Source organism: Podarcis gaigeae (assembly GCF_964106915.1).
Source record: "Podarcis gaigeae genome assembly, chromosome: 8".
Taxonomy (NCBI): domain Eukaryota; kingdom Metazoa; phylum Chordata; class Lepidosauria; order Squamata; family Lacertidae; genus Podarcis; species Podarcis gaigeae.
The window spans coordinates 73,511,163-73,522,858 of NC_139684.1; the positions used below are offsets into that span (position 1 = coordinate 73,511,163).

General features: G+C 39.6%; 1 long non-coding RNA gene across 2 annotated transcripts; it reads right to left on the reverse strand.

Moving 5' to 3' along the window:
• Window positions 1-220: 220 nt before the first annotated feature.
• On the reverse strand, window positions 221-11,478 carry LOC310851287. Of its 2 annotated transcripts, XR_014567689.1 has the most exons (8): window positions 10,572-11,470; window positions 9,264-9,284; window positions 4,969-7,145; window positions 3,447-3,882; window positions 2,921-2,947; window positions 2,045-2,071; window positions 1,670-1,690; window positions 226-596 (listed from the first exon to the last, which is right to left on the reverse strand). It is a non-coding gene; the product is annotated as an uncharacterized lncRNA (long non-coding RNA). The 2 variants fall into 2 exon arrangements; XR_014567688.1 differs by having other exon boundaries at window positions 221-596; window positions 3,447-7,145; window positions 10,572-11,478.
• Between the last annotated feature and the right edge of the window lie 218 nt (window positions 11,479-11,696).

Consider the following 11,696-nt stretch of genomic DNA (forward strand, 5'->3'; position numbering starts at 1 on the left):
CGCTTTATCACTACTCTAAGGAGTCTCAAAGCGGCTCACAATCTCCTTTCCCTTCCTCCCCCACAACAAACACTCTGTGAGGTGAGTGGGGCCGAGAGACTTCAGAGAAGTTTGACTGGCCCAAGGTCACCCAGCAGCTGCATGTGGAGGAGCGGAGACGCGAACCCGGTTCCCCAGATTACAAGTCCATCGCTCTTAACCACACTGGCTCTCTCCCCACACTGGGAAGGGAGTGGCCTACTAAGATCCCAAGAGACACCTGAAACTCTGCGGGAAACTGTGAGTAACCTTGTTGCTTAAGTACCAAACTCTTCAAGACAGTATTTCTGGAAATGTGGACCAAATCTAATATATACCATGATCTAACACTACTATGAAGAAAAGAGATAATTCAGCTGCAAAGGGTTCCTTCTATAGTAGGCTGCTTACAACAGGAGAATCGATTATTTGTCATATTCTTTTCTGGCTAGGATCATATTCTGAGGCAGAAAAGAACTTCCACCTTGCCTCCCTACTACCTTCCCACTACGGACTATATAAAAAATACAGAAAAGTTCCAGAATACTCACGCTCAGTAAGTTGTTCAAATCAAGACCCTAAATTGAAAAACAAATTGAACTTATTATGCTTTCAGGTGCCCTACATTACGGATGACTGCCTATGAAAATAGATAACTATCACCAGACAGTCTTCAATTAAAATGTGTTCTCTTAGAGGGGATGCCTGGTCCAAGTCCAGTTCAACAATATGGAATCAAGTCCAGGTTCATATTACATGCTGCTTGTTTGTTTCATATGCTTCCTTTCCTTCACAGATTCTTGCTTTTATTACAGCTTTTAGCAATACTAAGGGACCTTTTCCAGGAAGGATATGTGAGATATGAACATTTTAATACAACTCAAATTACATGGGCTTCAAGAGATAGAGCACTAGAAGAATTCAGATACTCCAATTATTCATGTGGCATTCACACCCCAATGTTCCCAAAAGCTTTACACCAACAGGAATCCCAAGACTTGTCATATGAAGTGACAATATACAGTACAGTAGATCTGCAATTGACATGGGCGTCATGTTTCGGGCGTTTACGTACAAAGGCAAAACCATGCAAAGTGAGGCAGGCCCCATGGAACCATTCGCTCAAGGCCTGCTACAACCTTGCCAGACTCTGGGAAGGTTGTGCAAGGTCTCTGGAAGGCTGTGGGAGGCTCCGGAGAGATATGAAGGGATGTCAATCCAAGTCCAGTTACATATTACACTATCTTGGAGACACCTACAATAAGACATCCCAGCTTTTATTTTCTTAATGTTAGCAATGAATGTAGGGAAGCAGCAAATGATAATCAAATGCTCTTCACAAATGCCTACCTTTAAAAAAGGGCAATCATATTAACTCTCTCTGTTCTTCCCTGGCTTGGATCATATTTTGAAAAAGAAAAGAACTAAATGGAAATAACAAGTTGAACTTCCTATGTTTTTGTGCTAAATTTTATAATTCTCTCCTTGGGTATCAAAAGTTGGCTGCCTGTAACAAATGGCAAACATTATAGCCCAATGAGTTCTTCCCTTGCTGGGATCATCCTCTGACCACCTCCTTCCTTCCCTTCCTGCTTTCCATTTTCACACTACATACGATATAATAATCATTCAAAAGTTTCACAATACTCACGCTCAATAAACTTTGCACATTCTACAGTGAAAAACAAATAAAACTTGTTAGGCTTTCATGTTGTTTGTGCCCCTTATAATCTGCAACACTTGACACAGCACAGTTGTTTATTCTGAAGAACCATCAGTACACAGTCCACTATGTAAAAGTGTCCTCTGAGAGAATATGTGGCCAAAGTCCAGTTTAAGGATACAGGACACAGCAGATTATATCTAAAATATAATCGTTCAAAATTCCTGCCTTTGGAAAGGCAAGGCATTTTAGCTGTGTGAATTCTTCCCTGGCTGAGGTTATATTGTGACAGAGAGTAACTTTTCCTTTCTTCCTCATCTCCACTTTCCCACTAAAAAGAAAAGAAAACATCTCAATACTCACTGCCAAGGCTCCATTCACATCAGCACGCTAAATTGAAAAGCAGATTGAACTGATTAGCAAATGGTATGGGAGATCCAGGCACAGATATGACACGTAACACATAGTTGGGTCAATACATATCAAGTACTAACAAGAATTCTTTCGAAGTGTTAATTCTATCATGCTACAGCAAGCTATAACTCAGCATTGGAACACATTTTTAAAAGAAAAGCCTGACTAGCTTTTCAGATATCTTTTAAATAAAAAACTTTTTAAAGAAATTCCTGAAGTAAGTGCTATTATAGTTTGAGGTCTCGTTTATTCTGTTATATTTTACTCCAAGAAGGCCCATTTATCCTAAATAGAACCCCATAAGGTGGAGATGTATATTATAATAATTTTTAATTACTTTTTAAAATTGAAACTCTAAAGTAAGTACATCATATAACATATAATATTGAAAACCATGGCGTTCTGAAGAGATTGGTGTTTTTAGTTTAGATATATCTGAATTCTGGGTTGAGCTTTTAAGGTGTTTGTGTAGTTTGGCAAGGCCAAAAAATAATAGTGGCGTTGGAGCATACAAGGAAAATCTGAAAATATTTTCATGATATTGCTTGGAAGTTCAGCTATTCTGGTGCCAGCCAACTCCTGCTTGCAGAGGTTTCCTAAAATGCCTCTCTTAAAAGCCCAAATTCTTATTTTCAAGATAAAGCTATTTTCTGAACAAAAGAGAAATCAGCTGCCCAAAACAAAGATATATAGACGGAGCCTAGGCTGCAGGGATTTATGAAGGCAATTTTAGACCCAGGATGGGCCCTAGAATTGCATTTTGCAGGGGGAGGTTCAAACAAAACAGACCATATAGGTAGTACACAAAGACTTCAAAATACTCACTTCCAGTGTCGAATGCACCTGAGGATCCTAAATTGAAAAGCAAATGGAATTACTTGGGCTTTTATGTACTCTTAACACTATGTCAGATGCCCACCTATACAGAGGAAAATCATCTACTTTGAAGGGTTGTCAGCTATTTAAAAGTGCTCTCTATATGAAGGGAGATTAATCAAAGTCCAGATACATATGAAACACTGCTTGGGGAGATCTACAATGAGACACCCCAGCTTTCATTTCCTTAATGGTAGCTAGAATGTAGGGGGGCAGCAAATGCTTTGACAAATGCCTAGCTTTAAGAAAGGGCAATCATATTAGCTCTGTTTGTTCTTCCCTGACTCGGATTCTATTGGGGGGGGTACTCTTTTCTTCCCCGCCTTCCTCCCACTTTCCCATTATGGACTACGCAGACAAAACAACGGTTCACAATTCAAACATTCATTTTTTCAACAGCACCCTAAATGGAAATAAATGGAAAGTTCTCACTACAAACCATAGAACAACCATAGAAAGCTTTCACAATACTCACTTTCAACAATTGATCTACAACCTACAGAGAAAAGCAAATTCATTAGGCTTTCATGTTCTTTGCACGACATATATTTTGCAATACTTGACACAGGACAATTGTTTATTCTGAAGAACCATCAGCACACAGTCCACTGTGTAAAAGTGTCCTCTGTTTGAGAGAATGTTTATCCAAAAGTCCAGGATTTTAGCCCATTTCCTTCCCTGAATCATTCCATACATTCTGAAAAAGAGGGCTGGCAAATAATGTTAGTTGCCAGCCAAATGGCAAACATTATCGCCTATTGAGTTCTTCCATGGTTTGGGTCATCCACTGAGTCACAGAAGAGTTCCTCCTTCCTTCTCTCTCTTCCTCCCATTTTACTGCAACAAACGGTATCGTAAACACAGTAAGCTTTCGCAATACTCACTTGCAGTTTCTCTGGCAGAGCAAGGCTCTAAATAGAAAAGCAAATTCAATTTATTAGATATTAGTGTCTGGCCAAAGTTCAGTATTTAAGGATACAGAAATGTAAAAAATGAGACCTGCAGGGGGCAGCAGATGATATCTGAACGCTTAAAAGAATTCATTGCTTTAGGAAAGGGCAAGCATTTTAGCTCTGGGAATTCTTCCCAGCATGAGGTTATATATTGTAACAGAGAATAACCTTTCCTCTCCCCACCCCAAACTCCCTTCCACTTTCCCACTACAAATCATATAGGAAACCCGCTCAAGAATCACAATACATTCATGGCTGCATTCACATCAAGACCCTAAACTGAAAAGCAAATCAAACTGATTAGCAAATGGTGGGAAATCCAGTCCCAGGTATGCCACCTAACACATAGTTTCATCCTCAAGCAGGAATTCTACCATTTCATGTGGCAAAGAACAAAATATAAAGGCAAACCAACGGAAACTGATTCAGTCTCATGTGTTGCACAGCTGCCTTCATTTTAGCCAATTTCCTTTCGTGAATAATACAGTATCTTCCCAAAAGGAGGGTCCCTCTCTAACAGTCAGGCTGATATATTTGGTGTGGAATTCAGTCTCCTATTCATTAAGGTTAGAAGAGTAGACTGTCCAACTTGAAATGACAAAGTAATAGTGGAGATGGGGCATACATGGAAAATGTGGAAATAATTTTATGAATTTGCTTGAAAGTTCTGCTATGCCAGTTGCCAGCCTGCTCCTGCTTGCAGACATTTCCTAAAAGCCTTTATATTAAAAAAACAAAAACCCAAGATTCTTATTTCCAGTAGAACTATTTTCTGAATAGAAGATGTTGCCAAGGAGATCCGCTACCCAAGACAAAGATATAGAGACTGAGCCCAGGCTGTGAGAGTGTAGAACTAAGGCAATTTTAGACCCTGGATGGGTTTGGCAAATAATATTAGTTGCCAGCCAAATGGCAAACATTATCGCCTAATGAGTTCTTCCATGACTTGGATCATCAGAAGAGTTCCTCCTTCCATCCATTTCTTTCTCCCATTTTACTACTACAAACCATAGAGCAATCACACAAAGGTTTCACAATACTCACTTGCAACGTCTTTTGCAAATCAAGTTTCTAAATAGAAAAGGAAATTGAATTTATTAGACATTCATGTCTGGCCAAGGTCCAGGATTTAAGGAAACAGAAGTGTAAAAAAGGAGACCTGCAAGGGGCAGCAGATTATATCTGAATGTTTAAAATTTAATTCCTGGCTTTGGAGATGGCAAGCATTTTAGCTCTGTGAATTTTTCCCTGGCTGAAATTATATATTGTGACAGAGAATAACTTTTCCTTTCCTCCCCATCTCCTTTCCACTTTCCTGCTATAAATCATATAGGAAACCCACTCAAGAATCACAATACATTCATGGCTGCATTCACATCAAGACCCTAAACTGAAAAGCAAATCGAACTGATTAGCAAATGGTATGGTGGGAGATCCAGTCCCAGGTATGCCACCTAACACATAATTTCATCCTCAAGCAGGAATTCTACCATTTCATGTGGCAGAGATCAGAATATAAAGGCAAACCAATGGAAGCTGATTCAGTCTCACGTGTTGTGCAGTTGCCTTCATTTTTGCCAATTTCCTTTCTTGAATTCTTCCATACCTTCTCGAAAGGAGGCTCCCTCTCTAACAGCTAGGCTGATATATTTGGTATGGAGTTCACTCGCCTACTCATTAAAGTTAGAAGAGCAGATAAAGGAGAGCAGACTGTCCAACTTGCAAAGTTAAAGTAATAGTGGAAATATTTGTATGACCTTTCTTGGAAATCCCGCCTTCCTTCCCTCCCTTCCTCTCATATTACTACTACAGACCATATAGTAATCACACACAAAGGTTTCACAATACTCATGTTCAACATTTCTCCCAAACCAATTTTCTAAATAGAAAAGCAAATTGAATTTATTAGACAAGTTATTTGGACACCTTATAATTTGTGCTACTTTACAGAGGACAATTGTCTTTTCTGAGGAGCCACGAGTACACAGAACTCGATGTAAAGGTATCCTGGCCAAAGTCCTGTTTAAGGATACAGAAATTGGAGAATGGAGGCTTGCGGGGGCCTCCTGTTTTGTTTCTCTTTCTAGTTCTTGCCCATCTTGAGGATCATATCATAGCATGAAAGGATGCTATATGAATATTTGATGTTTCAAAGCCTACAGTGGAAAATGGCATGGTGGGAGATATAGACACTGAAATGGCACATAGCACATAGTTTCATCCTCAGGCAGGGATTCCCTCTTTTCCTGAGGGAAAGATCAGAATAAATAAGCAAACAGATCTAAAGGCAGTCTCACATGTCTTCATTTTAGCCAATCTCCTTTCCTGGGTAATTCCATACCTTCCTGAAAGGAAGGTCCCTCTCAAGTAACCAGGCTGATAGATTTGGTGTGGACTTCACTCTCCTTTTCCATTAAGGTTAGAAAAGCAGATGAAGGAGAGTTGAGTGTCCAACGGGCAAAGACAAAGTATTAGTGGAGATGGGGCATAACATGGAAAATTTGAAAGTGCTTTCATGAAACTGCCTGGAGGTTCAGCTATACTAGTTACCAGCTAGGTCCTGCTTACAGACCTTTCCTTTAAAAAACACCTTTATTAAAAACCCTCAATTCTTATTTCCAGTACAACAATTTTCTGAAGAGAAGAGGATGCCTTTGCCCTAGGCGATCAGCTGCCCCCAAAAGGATATGAAATTAGAGCCCAGGATGTGGGGGTTCAATAAAGCAATTTAAATTCCTGGGTGGGCCTAAAATTTAATTTATTAGCTAGTCCTTACTCAACAGCTAAATCATTCATCACTGAAGTGCCTGAAATAGGAGACTTCAGCATTCAAAAGGCAGAATTTTACCATATTTTCATAAACTGCCTAATAAGATCCAAAGAGATACCAGAACCTCTAAGAAAAATGTGATCAAGCTTGTTGCTTTTGCACCAAACCTTTCAATATATTCTTTCTGGAAATATAGACTGAATCTAACACACACAAGGATCGAACAGTACTATGAAGAGAAGAGAGAACTCAACCAAACAAAGCTTCCTTCTGTAGCAAACTGATTAGAACTGGAGAACAGATTGTCATATACTTGCCTGGCTGGGATCATACTTTGAGGCAGAAAAGTACTCGCTCTCTCCCTCCCTCCCAGTTTCCCACTCCAGAGCATACAATAAATAAACAAAAGTTCCACAATACTCATGTCCACTACATCAGACAAACCAAGATTCTAAATTGAACAACAAACTGAAATGATTAGCAAACTCCATGATGGGAGCTCCAGCCACAAGTATATCACGTAACACAGTTTTATCTTCAGGCAGGGATTCTCCCACTTCATGGGGGAAAATGAGAATTTACAGGCAAACTAAAGAATTTACAGGCAAACTAGGGTTAGAAGAGCAGATAAAGAAGAGCAGACAGTCCAACGTGCAAAGACAAAGTAATAGTGGAAAATGTGTAAAGCAACAACAATAAAAAGTAACTTATGTAAAATTTGAAAATATTTCCATGGAATTGCTTGGACATTCTGCTATACTGGTTGCCAGCCAGTAGGATAAGATAAGTTATTGATGAGGCTAAGTTTTATACAGTAATTCCTTGGTTTGGAATTCAAACTTCCTTGAATAATAATGCCTGCCTTTCACAAATGGAAAACATAATAGCATAGTGACTTTCCCCCCCCCCCCCCCATTGGGATCATCCTATGAGCAACAGAAGACCTTCTACCTCCCACTACAAATCTTAGGGTATGAAGATTTCTCAATACTCACACTAGTTGCTCCACCCAGAACCTAAATTGAAAAGGAAATTCAACTTGTTAGTCTGTCATGTTCTCTTAACTGCTTAACATGTGGAAATGTCATGTAACACATATTTAGGTTCTAAGGCAAGGATTCCCCTTTTCATCAAGGAAACATCAGAAGAGAAAGCAGAAGCGATCTGAACTGATTCAGTCTCATGTGCATCACAGCTGCCTCCATATTAGTCGTTTTTCTTTACAGAGCAATTCCATAACAAAGGAGAGGAGTCCGACCAAATTGCAGAGAGAAGGAAAAAGTGGAGGTGGGGCATAATGCGGAAAATCTGAAAACCCTTTTCAGAAAAATCATTTGGGTATACTATTTGCCAGCCAGATCCTGCTCCCATATGTTTCCTAAGAAACCTTCTGGATTTTAAATTCTTGCAAATAATCTGTAATGTAATGCACTTTTTGTATGTTACTTTAACTAATAAATGCATTTTAACGCATATTCTTACCCTGCCCCATGCATTCTTGTACACATTGCTTGCCTGGAGAGCAGCACTGCAACATTCAGTGAATGTTGAATTCAGAAGGGCTGATACGTTCCAGTTGGTATAGCATTTTGTTTCAGAAAGTGAGAAGTAGGTAAGTGGACTTTAAAATGATAGCTGAATCTAATTTCTCCCTCATCTCTACAGCAGACTGGAATTTTTCTTCCCCTTGGCTTTCTTCATCATTTCCTGAAGTTCCCCTCCCCAATATTTAGGGCTAACAGATTCAGTGAAATGTCTAACATCATTTTCCAAAAGGCTTAGGACAGTAGGCAAAGGCGAGGATACCAGACAGACCAACCCACAGGTACAAAAATATAGCACAGGGACATAACATCAAAAAGGTCTCTTTTAGGAAATAACTAGATGTTTTCCAGCCTACATCAAAGATATATATATATTTAATTGTTTAATTTTAATTTTTTTAATTGTGATTTCAGTTGCAGTATAAAAAATTCCCAAAGAGAAGGACAGGCCCCCCAGCCCCCCAAAAAACACCTCCCCAAAGAACAGTATAATGAAGGAGCCCAGAATAAATTCTACCCACGCCTGGGCTCTTTGATTTAGTTTCAGATCCCCAGAAGACATGAATGTTTTATCTTCAGGCAGGGATTCTCCCACTTTGTGGGGGGAAAAGAGAGTTTACAGGCAAACTAAAGAATTTACAGGCAAACTAGGGTTAGAATAGCAGATAAAGAAGAGCAGACAGTCTAACGTGCAAAGACAAGGTAATAGTGGAAAGTGTGTAAAACAACAACAACAAAAAGTAACTTATGTAAAATTTGAAAATATTTCCATGGAATTGCTTGGACATTCTGCTATACTGGTTGCCAGCCAGTAGGATAATATAAGTTATTGATGAGGCTAAGTTTTATAATTCCTTGGTTTGGAATTCAAACTTCATTGAGTAATAATGACTGGCTTTCACAAATGGAAAACATTATAGCGTAGTGAATTCCCCCCCCCCCCCAGTGGGATCATCCTATGAGCAACAGAAGACCTTCTCCCTCCCACTACAAATCTTGGGGTATGAAGATTTCTCAATACTCACACTAGTTGCTCCACCCAGAAGCTAAATTGAAAAGGAAATTCAACTTGTTAGTCTGTCATGTTCTCTTAACTGCTTGACATGTGGAAATGTCATGTAACACATATTTAGGTCCTAAGGCAAGGATTCCCCTATTCATCAAGGAAACATCAGAAGAGAAAGCAGAAGCGATCTGAACTGATTCAGTCTCATGTGCATCACAGCTGCCTCCATATTAGTCGTTTTTCTTTACAGAGCAATTCCATAACAAAGGAGAGGAGTCCGACCAAATTGCAAAGAGAAGGAAATAGTGGAGGTGGGGCATAATGCGGAAAATCTGAAAACCCTTTTTAGAAAAATCATTGGGGTGTTCATTTGGGTATACTATTTGCCAGCCAGATCCTGCTCCCATATGTTTCCTAAGAAACCTTCTGGATTTTCACTTCCACTACAACAATGTTCTGAACAGAAGGAAAAGTGGATGCTAAGAAGATCAGCTCCCCCAAGCAAATACAGAGAGAAAGAGTTCAGGCCCTGTACTGAGTGGTCTTATTTGGGGTGGAGCACACAGGAAGACACGTGAATATCCATCACCAGCTGTGGTGTGCTTGGTGAGCATGGGTGATAGGGTCTTCTTGGTGGCTGTGCTCAGGTTATGGAACTCAGTCATGGAAGAGTTCCATCTCTTGGGCATCAGCTAAACACAACAAAATTTAAGTGTACATTTCAATACTAGATAAGTGATATTTCTCCCATGTCTGTCATTGCTGGCAGTTTGCATGGGTGTTGCTTCGTATGCTTTTTTGGTTTCAATGACTACTCTTCTTACATTACTTCAAAGCCATCCTGAGGCACCTATTTTAGGATGGATCCCAAGTGCTTCAATTAGATGTGGTTCACAGTTGCCATCAGACAGGGGATGGCCAAATATGTCCCTTCTGGTTTCTCTCAGATCCTCATTTTCCCAAAGGAGAGGATACCAGACAAACCAACTCACAGGGACAAAAGGATAGCAGAGGGACATAATGTTTGAAAAGTCTCATTCAGGAAATAACTAGAATTTTTTTCTAGCCTCCATTCAAAATATTGATTTTCATTTCCAGTATAAAAAAAATCCCAAAGAGAAGGACAGGCTCCCAATGCCCCTTAAACCCCCCCCCCCCAAATAACAGTATAATGACTGAGCCCAGAATAAATTCCACCGATTCCGGGGCTTTTTGTGTTAGTTTCAGATTTCCAGAATCAATCAGGAAACTACAACACAACTAAATGTTAAAAAATAAATAAATAAAAATTTCAATTGAAAAGTCACAACAAATACTGGATACTTACTGGAGATCTCTTCTTCCTCTGTTGTTGTTTTACAAAGGAAAACAATAGTGATTTTTTTTTTTAGTTTTTTGCTTTTTTGTTTTTCATATATTTTGTCATTAAATATATTCAAAGAAAATACAGAAAAGATCAAATTGTTATTTATTTCTATTCACATCCGTTACTGAGTATATTACAGGAGGAACACATTATATTTGCTTCTGTTTCTGTTCAATCTCTATATCACAGTGGTACCTCTGGTTAAGAACTTAATTCGTTCTGGAGGTCCGTTCTTAACCTGAAACTGTTCTTAACCTGAAGCACCACTTTAGCTAATGGGGCCTCCCGCTGCCGCTGCACGATTTCTGTTCTCATCCTGAAGCAAAGTTCTTAACCCGAGGTACTATTTCTGGGTTAGCGGAGTCTGTAACCTGAAGCGTCTGTAAACTGAAGCGTCTGTAACCCGAGGTACCACTGTACATTCAACTGTCAACATACATGAGGGTAATGTTCTAGGGACAACTCATAAAGCTAAAATCGTGTATAATCAAAACACATTCTCCCTGCACCTCCAAACACTCTCCCAAGGTGGGGTTGCCAAAGTCCCCCCCCCCCAAAAAAACCCCTCCACCCTTATTTATTTACTTTTTGCCAAGTGAGTAAAGCTGAATGGTGTGGCATTCCTAGATGGCAGAGGCTTCACTGGGAGAGGGAACTCAACCTTCAGAGCTTTTCCTGCTGGACCGTGGGGCCATAAGCCCCCATGGCCTATCAGGAACCAAATCCTAGCCTGCACCCTGCTTTGGCAACTGCAGTTCCTGGAGGTAGCAGTATCTGCTTACATTATACTGAAAAAGTCTCATTGTTATCCATAATACAGACACAGTTATCAATCTATCAAAAATATGTATCAAATAGCATACCACTTCAATCATTTGTCTCTGAAACACAAAGATTAAGAGCAAGGAAGGGGTCCCTAATTTTTTTGGGGGGGGTTAGCTTTTCAAATCTCCGTAAAGTTAATGGATGTCCAAGAAAAGTAATACAATACTTACAGAAAGTCCAGGCAGGCCCTAAAATAGAAAACAGTGTGTTTTGTGAAAACATCATTTGAGACAAAAGGAGGAGACGCGAACCCGGTTCCCC